Source organism: Brassica napus, chromosome C8 (assembly GCF_020379485.1).
Source record: "Brassica napus cultivar Da-Ae chromosome C8, Da-Ae, whole genome shotgun sequence".
NCBI lineage: Eukaryota > Viridiplantae > Streptophyta > Magnoliopsida > Brassicales > Brassicaceae > Brassica > Brassica napus.
This window is the reverse complement of record NC_063451.1, coordinates 32,179,727-32,190,966: the sequence shown is the minus strand read 5'-3', so window position 1 is coordinate 32,190,966 and position 11,240 is coordinate 32,179,727. Positions and strand designations below refer to the sequence as shown.

Below are 11,240 nucleotides of genomic sequence, written 5' to 3'. Positions count from 1 at the left end.
GTTGTATAACTGAGTGAAACTTAATGAAACTGGTCAAGTTCCTATAAAATTTGAAATGGAGATTAAATTCAACTGGTTTGCTTGTTTACAATGGACTAAAAAATGTATACATGTATTATTCTAATATGTCTAAAGATATTAGTGATTTAAATCCAAAACAATAATTATATTCAAAATTGTGATACTTGTTTGATTGTTTACGAATATTACCTTATACTTTTATGGCTTTTCTCTTAATATTGGCCTTCTGATATGATGAAACTTATATATTTGACGAATTAAGCTATACTATTACATGGTTAGACGATAGAAGAATGTATAAAGCCGAATATAAGTGGTATAACCATAACATAATTCTCTTTAGTCCGGTACAAGTAATAAAAAGGAAAAAAAATCGGAAAGTGAAACTTTGAAGATACTCGCAAAACTGCAAACTTGGTAAAACTTCTACAAGTGGGGGGGGGGGGGGGGGGGAATTGAATTGGCGCCCAAAAAAAAAAAAAGTTAGACTCTCTCTCTCTCCGTCTTCTTCATTTCATTTCCTTTCCTTCTCTATATCAAGGGTTCACTCTCCATCTCTCTTTCATCTCACATCACGAAGCGACATCTAAAAAATTGCGGCTTGGATCCATAGGATAAGAAAATGAACAAGAGGCAGAATAAGAAGATGAAGAAACACTTCGACATGATTGGGTACGTAACAGATGCCCACTACGGGATTCCAAGCCGTTGCCCATGTGGGGAACGAGTCATCGACGAGGTCTCTCAAAAACCAAAGTATCCAACATATTTTGATACCTTTTCTGGGAGTAGATACTTCACATGCAAGGACTTCGATCGAGGTAATCTGACTAACTTTAATTCATTTTAGATTTTGTTCCTTTAGAGGGGATATAACAGAGTTTTGGGGTTTTACTTGCAGAACGATGGCCTCCACTTTCGTCAACCATGGGTTATCGGTGTCTAGGAGGTTCAGCGGTTAAGGGAGCGTATGAATATGATGGCTGATGAGATTGCAGAGTATAAGGAGTTTGTGTCCCGTCTTCCATGAGCGTCATTGTATGAATTTATGTTCTATATTTGTTTTGTTAAGACTTTTTTATGGTTAAAGAACTCTTATGTTGTCATCGTTCAGACTAGTCTACGGTTAACTTGTATTCGGACCTTAGCTGTTTTGATTTGTTAAACAAAGTACTTCTCAGTTTTACTACTTTTTACAATTGAACACAACACAAAGTATTTCTAAGTAGAACGAAGTATATACTAAACCGAATTTGTAGAGGTGGTTGCGTTAATGAATTGGTATAACCGAATTGGTATTTCTAAATGATTTGGTTGAACTTACATCACTCGATTTATTAGAAGAATAAATGAACTGGTTGCGTAACTTAAATGATTTGTTTTATTAAGCTAATGATGAAAAGTTGTACCCAGTTGGAAAAGAATCATACATAGAATTTACTAGAATATCTATATCTATACTATATTAAAAGGGTTATATGAGCATCAGAGAGGACGTCCACGTCAGACAATAAAATCGACCAATCAAGAGATTCCTTTTTGACACATCATCACGAGTTAAAAATATGGGCTTCGTTTTTTTTTTGAGACAAAATGTAAATGTCAATGCCCAGGAAGCCCATTCTTTTTTCTCTTAGCCTTCTTCGTTTCACCTTTCACGATCTAAAGTGGAGAGATCCGACGTTTCCCTTTTTCAATTCTCCAAACCCCCAATTTTCTAGATGATTCGTGAAACCCTTTGCTCTTCCCCTCTTCGTTTCCATCTCACGATCTGATCCACACGATTAATCAATACATCCTCCACAATTGATTGAGATGGCTTCAGGTCCAGATCCGAACAGCTTTGGTGATGGTGCGAAGCGGGATGAAACTACGACCAAGGTTCCTTCTAAGGATCCCAAGAAGAAGGATGATAAGAAAGAGGAAGATCTGGTAAGCTCGATTTCTCATTCTCTTTGAATCTTTGCTTGGCTGCAAGAGTTAGTTCATAATCAGAGTTAGTGGAGATTACGATTAAGCTGTAGATATTGCACTAATGTAGAGATTTAGGGTTTAGCTGATAAGCTGTTTGTTGGTTTTGAAAGCCTTGCTAAAGTGATTGCTATATGATATGTTTGGCATCTGATGTGATTTGTAGTCTGAAGAGGACTTGAAACTGAAGCAGAACCTGGAGCTCTATGTTGAGAGGGTTCAATACCCTAATCCTGAACTGCAGAAGGCTGCTCTCGAAAGCATGAGGTAATTCGTGTGTTTCTCTTAACCTATTGTCAATTTAATTAGTTGATAATACTTATATAATCTTTTTTTTTGGATTTTATAGTATAATTTTAATTTAGTCTATGTTTTTTTAATCTGTAGGCAGGAGATCTGTGCCTTAACAAGCTCCATGACGTTGTTAGACCGGATGCCAAAGAGGTTGTCATGGCTAGAACTTGGAGGTTCTCAAAGGTTTTGTGGTTAGTGATGCTACTGATGTGGAGACGTTGTGTCTACTGGCTGAACTGAAGCACTTGAAGAAGCTGAGAAAGCTAAGCATTACTATAAACAAAGGTGGTGAATTCACTGTTTCTCAGCTGTTTGTGGATATTCAGGACTTCTCCAATCTGGAGAAGTTGAAAGTGGCGTGGGGAGGTATTAATGAACACAACAAAGCTGAATCTACTTCTGGAGCAGTAAAATAATTCATCAGGTCGATGACACGGCTTCCTCTTAATATCCCAGTTACAGATCCAAAGCCTCACAAGGCTCCAAAGAAGGTAGCCGTTCCAAGCCACCTTCCAGAAAAGTTAATGAAACTGGACCTGCAGTGTTTTCCTGATGCTGAACTTCCCTCATTGGTTGAGCCTGGTAAGCTACGTATGTTGGAAAAACTCTACATCAAAGGAGGAACCAAGCTTACAGGCTTTGGGAAGTCAGTGCCTGAGAAGCCAACAGAGTGCAGTGTCAAGGTTTTGCGTCTGAAATTCCTTCCCAGGCTAAAAGTGGAGTGGAGGGAGCTGAGGGAACTATACTTTCCAAAACTGGAGTTCTTGGATAAGTATAAGAGCCCTCAAGTTAGTTTCTGCCCCTGTGATGGTATCGGAATCTGGCGCGGCAAGTCTAACCAACTCTGAGCTGAGAGTTGCTCAGTTTTCCACATGTTGTCTATCCATTCTGTTTCTGTTGTTGTATGTTTGTTTCCTCATTTTCCATTGATGTCTTCCTTGTGAATATAACAATATGATGACACCTACAGTATTGTAATAGAAAAACTTTCAGACAAATTTCTTGATGAGCAAGTTAAAACCCATGTTTGATACAACAGAGAGAGGAGCTTGCCAAAGCTATTGCAGATGCTTGTGAGAGACAAGAGGCACAACTGAAAGACAATCCTCTGCTAGCTAATCCTTGCACAGCATGCCTGGTACACCATGATCGATCCACAGTCATCACTATCACTACCGATACGAGATGACTATTAATACTGATGCGGCTTCAAACGAAAAACAGAGTTGAAGAACTACAATTTCTTTTATTTAAAAAAAAATCAAAATCAGATTATATTATACAAGAGCTCAAAACAGAATTCCAGGACTACAATTTCTTTTATACAAGAGCTCAAAACGACATATGCCCATACACTGTCGTGTATGTTTCTCACCGACTAAACAATATTTATTATTTAATACTAATTATTTAATTATATTTAATTAAGTATTTAATTAGTTACTAAAAACAGGAGTCACATCTAATAATTACTCTTCTCAAATTATAAATATGTAATTCAAACCACATAACCTTCGTTACCCTTATATACGACCACGCGTCATATAGTCAAACATTGAATTATTTTCAAATTCTTTAATCTACACTTTATACATATATATAAGTTAGCTTTCATAACAAAATTTATATCTTATAAACAAAGTAAATATTTAAATAATAAAATTATAAATATTAAACAATTTATTATTTCCGCGCATGAGCTGTCATATCAAAAAATTAAGGATGATGTAATATTATAATATTATGAAAGTAATCTATAAACTAAATCTATATAGATACGAAGATACAATTGTAAAGTGGTCTCACATTGAATTTTTCTCATTCTGTGCATTCCTAATTGGAAAGAGATAATCAACATCTAATATTATGTTACTCATAGTATATATTAGAAATGATCGAACCGTAAACCAATTAACGATGATGTAAGGAAGACATAAAAATGTATTTCCAGTTATCACAAATATAAAATCAATTGACAACAACTTAATTATGTCTAGCGTAAGACAACAGAGAAGAGTTTCCATACCTTCTAATATTATAATATCTCACTATATTTGTGGTTAAATAAGTTTTCTCTAGCATAAATACTCACTCCATTCTTAGAGTTTAAGTTTTTCTATCTGATGATTTTAGTAGTTTGATCCAAAAAAAAAAAAAAACGGTCGAACTATACATTGTAATTGGAGAAAGAAAACAAACAAAAATCAACCAAAGACTTTTAAAGTATATGAATCAAAAATTGGAAAGAGCAATTATCTGCAATTAAAGAATAAAACAATAAAATTATAAAAATACAAAATAAAACAAAAAATATTCACAGAAAAAAAGATTTAGTAAAAGAAAATCATAATATAATTTCCATAATTGATAGTGGTTAATTACACTAAAAAGTCTAAATTTACAACATACACAGTTTTATTTACATCTTTAAACTTATTATCTAATTAAAATGATTCTAAAAAAAGTGGCAGCATGAAGAGTTAAAAAATATACGATAAAATATAATACATAACGTTAAAAATATATTATCATTGATCACTGAAAAATCATGTTAGTAGTAATAAAAATGAAATGACAACACATTTATTAAAACCATAGAACGGCACGCAACAAGGTGTTATTAAATATACAAACTACAAATTAAATATGCTCAACGCAAACACACATAAAAATGAGACATCATATTTGGATATATTTAAATAAATAATTTTAAATATATTAGATTCTTGATAATTTTAAAATTACTTAAAAGAAACAAAATTTTTAAAAATTAATATACAAATAAAACTAAAGCAATATTTTGTAACGTCAAAATAATAAATGATAAAAAATATATTATGGTAACAAAATAGACTTTAGATTTTAAAGATTTCTAATTCATGTAATATTACAAAATTCAAAATTTGTTTATTACAATTAATAATTTACCATTAGATATAGAGAAAAAGACAAAAATAGCACTAAATCAAGTTTTTGTTCCTAAACTAGCACTCAAGGTCAAAAGTCACAAAAATAGCACTTAATGTTTTATCAAAAGTCACAAACTTAGGGTTTAGGGTTTAGAGTTTAGGGTTTAGGGTTTAGAGTTTAGGGTTTAGAGTTTAGGGTTTAGGGTTTAGAGTTTAGGGTTTAGGGTTTAGGGTTTAGGGTTTAGAGTTTAGGGTTTAGAGTTTAGGGTTTAGGGTTTAGAGTTGAGAAATAAGGTTTTGGGGATAAGATTTCAAATTTTGAAAAATAAAAAAATTAAAATTTTCAAAAGATAAAATGCTATTTTGGTCATTTTAGTTTTTGAGTGCTATTTTTGTGATATAAATTTAGAAATGTGCTATTTTGGAGATTTGCCCTTAGATATATTAAAATAATATTCTAGATCGATATTCAATTGTCAGTTTTCAACTATTACACGTAAAAAATATATTATTAAGTACGGTTTTTATTGAAAGGAGGGTTTTATATTTTAAGTATGTTATTGGAGTACTTTTTATTTTCGTGAATTTATTCGAGATGAGATTCCGATCTTTTAAACTAAGATAATTCATGTTTTATACATAATTATATTTTTTTTACGTAACTCTAAAATCTCGGACTTGATTTTACATATTTTATTAGTTAATTGTGTTACATATAATAGAAATACTTACTCCAAACTAAAATATATTAAAAAATCAAATTTTAAAATTAGTTATATATAATGTAATAAAAAAAATTCACATACAAATAAAAATGATAAATGTAACAAATATAAATATATTATCCGCGCGTAGCGCGGAGAAAAGATCTAGTAATTAATAATAAATTAATAAATGGTTTAGCTATACTTACATCACTCGATTTTATTAGAAATCAAATTTATTTTTGAGTTTGTGTTGCATCAATCAATCGGGATTTGGTATTACGAAGTTAATGAGGCAAAGTTTTAAAACGAACTAGTTGCGTGTGAGTCCTGATAATATGCATTCATTCCGAACACATCTATAATTACCCTCCTCCTCGTTAGAGTAAAACCAAAATCTACAGAAAAAATATTGTTACTAGTAAGTGTTTACGAGCGTTTCATCTCTCTCTCTCTCTTTCTCAAATCATATCCGATATAATTGGCTTGTTGTTAGTTTCAGGTTAAGATGTCTGGCACATCACAAGATATTTACTAGATGGGAGAAAAAACAGCCGCGGAACACTACCAGGCCATAATTCACCATTCATGAGAAAGATAAAAGGCACGCAGCCGAAATCGAAAAGTACACTATTTTAGATCAAATAGAGTTACTTGATGAGATTATGGAGAAGGGGTGTCTTACTTCAACATGAAGAAAGAGAAGGACAGACCTTATGCGAGACTCCTCCTTGCGGAGGAGAAGTTAACAACAATCAAAGTCCCTCCTTTATCAAAACTTTTTTTAATATTTATGTTTTTATTTTTATTTATGGAACCTAAAAACATTGACATTACCGATTTTTAAACCGGATTATATTATAAGTGAAAATTATCATAATTACTAAATTTTTATTTATACTATTTTTTAGGTAAAATAGAAAAAACACATTATATTTTAAATGTAGAGCACTGAAAATACCTTTATGTATTAATAAATTTGATATCTAATCATATCAACCAAAATTAAAAAAATGTTATAAAAGCTAATATAATTATTATTTTTGGTATAAAACCGAAAAAACTTAAAACCAAAATTATATAAATTCAGATTATTGGATGCTTTTGACATTAGAATTCTGAACCCACCTTTCCTCCTATTCACCGTTTAAGCCCACCTTTTTTGAATGTTATTTTTTGAATGGCTATTTACATGTGGATGCTTTTGACATTAGAATTCTGAATCCACCTTTCCTCCTATTCACAGTTTAAGTCCTTAATATTTCCTAAAAAGAGCGGCTAATTAGCCACTATAAAACTAAGATATTTATATATATGTATATTGACCTTAATATTAATTTAGTTAATTTTTCAATAACGCTGATTTATTATGATATTACAATTATGAGAAAGATTACATAGACAATTCGACAACCAACAATACTATATGCTTTATTAGGATATATGTCTAACTGCATCACCTGAGCCGTCCTATGACGACCATACCTGGTCGGATTTACTTGCACTATGTCGAAGATCCCTTGTAAGTCTTTCTTCCGTAGTCTGCATAATTGTTTAATAAATAGCTTTCTCCTAGAATTGAAGCATGGACCTCCTATCATATGCAATCTGCAAGAAATTGCTTAGCCTGAGATTCGAACCCTAGGCTTGGATGTAGAAACTTTTAAAGTTTAGCCACTAGGCTACGGTGCTTCTACCATTTAGTTAACCCTACAAAATGGATTGATAACTGGATTATTCCTAAACTGCTGATAACTTAATAACAAAGATAGGAAACTTGCATCCAATAACCTAAAAAAAGATGATTCACCTCCAAAACTTCGAATTTGAAATTTTGAGGAGTGAAACGTCAATTGGAGTTTTGAAAAGTGAAACTTCATATTTGAAGTTTTACTGCTAAAAGATTCAAATTTGAAGCTTCATATTTTTATTTGCATTTTATTCCTTACAACTACACGTTATGTTTATATATGATTCTTAAATATTTTTTTGTTTATCGTTTTAATCTTTGAAATTTTTATTTTTCTAATTTATTTTTCTAAGTTTAAGTTCTACATAAAATTAGATAAAACATTAAAATAAAATTTAAAATATTTTAAAACTAGATTTAGACAACAACAATATTACAAAAAAAAAAAAACTTTTTTAGGAAGTACATGAAGACATAATTATTACAAATTTTAAATATAGAGTTTTGCAAACTTCAAAATGTGATATTTTGCTTGTAGTTTAATATTTAATTATGTATTTCTTTTTATAACTATATTATTTTCCCGTGCTCATGCACTGATATAAATATTTACAAAATAAACATACTATAATAATTGATTGTTATTTATTTTAAATTTTAAATTAATTTATAATTTTTATGCATAATTTATATTTATAATATTATATTACTTTAATTAGACATATGATTTAGTTGATATTTTGTTTTTTAGAGTCGATTTAGTTATTATTTGGGTATATTAAATTACATTTATTTCTCTGAATTCAACTATAATATTTTTTATTTTAAATATATTAGAATTATCATTAATTTTCTAATTTTCATTTACGTTGGTTGTTGGGTTAGATATGTAAATATATTTGAGGAAGATTATGTATAACTTAAGATATATTAGTCTTAGAATGTAATATAAAATAAACTAAAGTGTCTGATTCCAAATTATGTAAATTACTATAACGATAATATTCTACAGTCTATAAATTTTACAAAACAACTAAATTATAATTGTTGGTTAATATTTTATTTTCATTTGTTAATATGTTTTGAGTCATCCTATGATTTACATTTATAAAATAAATGATTATTATAAAATTATATATTCTTATTGTAGTTAAATATATGACTTTAGATATAAGCTGTATTAGTCGAGTCACTCATGTTATGAGTATATTGAGTTTTATATATTTTTTCAAATTCAAACTGAAGTATAATTCTTTTTATCATAATTAAATAAAATCAAATTAAGTTTATTTATCGTTTAAATGTGAATGTAGTTTCATGATATTTATCGAATTATATGTAGATTTTTCTTAAACAAAATATCAGAAAACAAAGTGATGATCAATATGAGGTTACATATATAAGTAACTAATACATTTTTGAAAGCTCATGGACATATACCAATATTTACAATAATTAAACTAAAATTTATTTTAAATAATCTTAAAAATGAGAATTCATATTTTCTTTGGTATTTTAATTATAATCATATTAAGTTCCACAAACATAAAAACATAAAATTTAAAAGAAAATTTAATATTATGAAAACAAATAATTTTAATAATGATAAAAATATAATATAGAAAAATTCCCTAGGATAGCACTAAAATTTTTTTTGTCACAAATATAGTCCCTAAGGATCAAAATGACCAAAATATTTTATTAAAGGGTGTGTTTTTGAGTTTAAGATTTAAAATCTAGGGTTTAGGGTTTATGATTTAGGGTTTAGGGTTTAGAGTTAAGGAGTGGGATTTTGGAGGTATGATTTCAAATTTTAAAAACTAAAAAATATTAAAATTTTCAAAAATTAAAAAAATCTATTTTGATCATTTTGTCATCTTGCCGCTGTAATTGTCAATCGCAAGATATGTACCCATTGATGCTTCACTATTTGATATGTTTTGTAGCATAGTACAGTTTGGTTCTGGTGGTTGAATATTTTGCATAGTTAATGTGACAATATCTTTTGATCATATACTATATATTAGTTAGAATAGTAGCATATACACAATATATAGGTTATGCTGTATCTGCTTGATTGTTCTTTGTTTACACACACATGCTTGTTATATGTTGGGTACACATGTAGTGCTTAATTTAGTTCCGGGTATGAATGATACACTTATAATTTGTCAAAAATTGCTTATGTAGTGTTGGATAGGAAATGAATCAAATGTAAAAGCACGTCCGCAACAATGGTATCGGAAAGAGAGAGAAATAACAACTCGAATAAGAGGGATGAGAGAGATGAATAAGACGAAAATACCTTATTGGTTAGATGAAATCAGGGTACAATTGACTTTAACCACATTAAGAAGGAGTATCAATTCAATGAAGAGCATATTAGACTCATTAAGAGTATGGCAGACAACTTTTTTTGCTTAAGAGCCTGCGAAATTTTTGTCCATGCATGTTTATAGCTGTATGAGCTTTGAGGTTTCACCAAACTGGTTCTTTGGTCTTTTGGATATGAGTTTCTTCAAATTCACAAACAAACTTTCTTGACTTGTTTTTATTCGCAGTTTGAAAATCGGTGCTCTCTTCTCCAATGGTCGCTATCATTGTTTCTTTTGGGACATGTGTCTATCTTGGTTTTGTTTATTGACATGGGCTCTGTGTATGAATCTTGTTCTTTTTAATTCCACAGCCTGTTTCAGCTTGGGGGGGAAAAGCCCTGTCATTGTTTTTGATGATGTTAAAATTGACAGAGGTGGGTTCTAACAGCTGTGGAATGGACTGTGTTTGGTTGTTTCTGGACGAATGGTCATTTGTAGTGCGCCATCTCGACTTCTCGTGCATGTAAGTTGGGCATCTAATCTGCAATAGTCTCTGGTTACAATATTTCATAGAACTGTGATAGATATCCTTAAACACAACTGCTCATCTACCCATGGCTGCTTTAATAAAGCCACTATGTTATTTGTCATAAATTAAACTAAGATAGAGAAGCTTCACTATACTTGTAGTAATGTTATTTTGATGAAAAGAAAGTTTTGGTGAAATGCTAGGAAAGATTGCTGACCAATTTTTGGACAAGCTTGTAAAATGGACAAACAACATTAAGATTTCAGATCCTTTCGAAGAAGGGCTCTATAGTCAGCAAAGAACTAAAATTGCTAGACAGAATTTGATATTCTCAAGAATTAACCCCTCATGCCCCCAAAACCTTCTTACGAACACATCACCACAGAGGACTTTTAGCTAAGTCTTACATCTTAAACTTGTGCAGTAGGAGAGAGAGAGTACTGAAATTTGTCTCAAACGCTAGGAAAGGAAGGTGCAACTGTCCTCTGCGGAGGAGCTCGTCCTGAGGTACATGACAATTCTAGACTCATCCTATCTAGAGCCCGTAATCACTTGCAAATGTTTTATTGATTTTCGCAGTATTAGACGAAGTCTTTGGTCCTGTTCTGCGTGTCAAAACTTTCTCCACCCAGGATGAAGCCATTCAAATGGCAAATGACTCCCAGTGAGTTTAGATTTATCTACATACCCATATCAAGAAGCTCCAATAATACATGTACACTACATCTTATGCCTGTGACTCAATACTTGAGTGTGAAGCAGGTGATTCGGTATATCTCTGATGAACCATGGGGATGGTAGAAAGCT

At 30.8% G+C, this 11,240-nt stretch overlaps 1 long non-coding RNA gene across 1 annotated transcript; it reads left to right on the top strand.

Moving 5' to 3' along the window:
* The first annotated feature begins 461 nt into the window (after positions 1 to 461).
* Positions 462 to 3,319, top strand: LOC125591098. The gene is made up of 2 exons (XR_007327052.1): positions 462 to 1,953; positions 2,159 to 3,319. It is a non-coding gene; the product is annotated as an uncharacterized LOC125591098 (long non-coding RNA).
* The last annotated feature ends 7,921 nt before the right edge of the window (positions 3,320 to 11,240 follow it).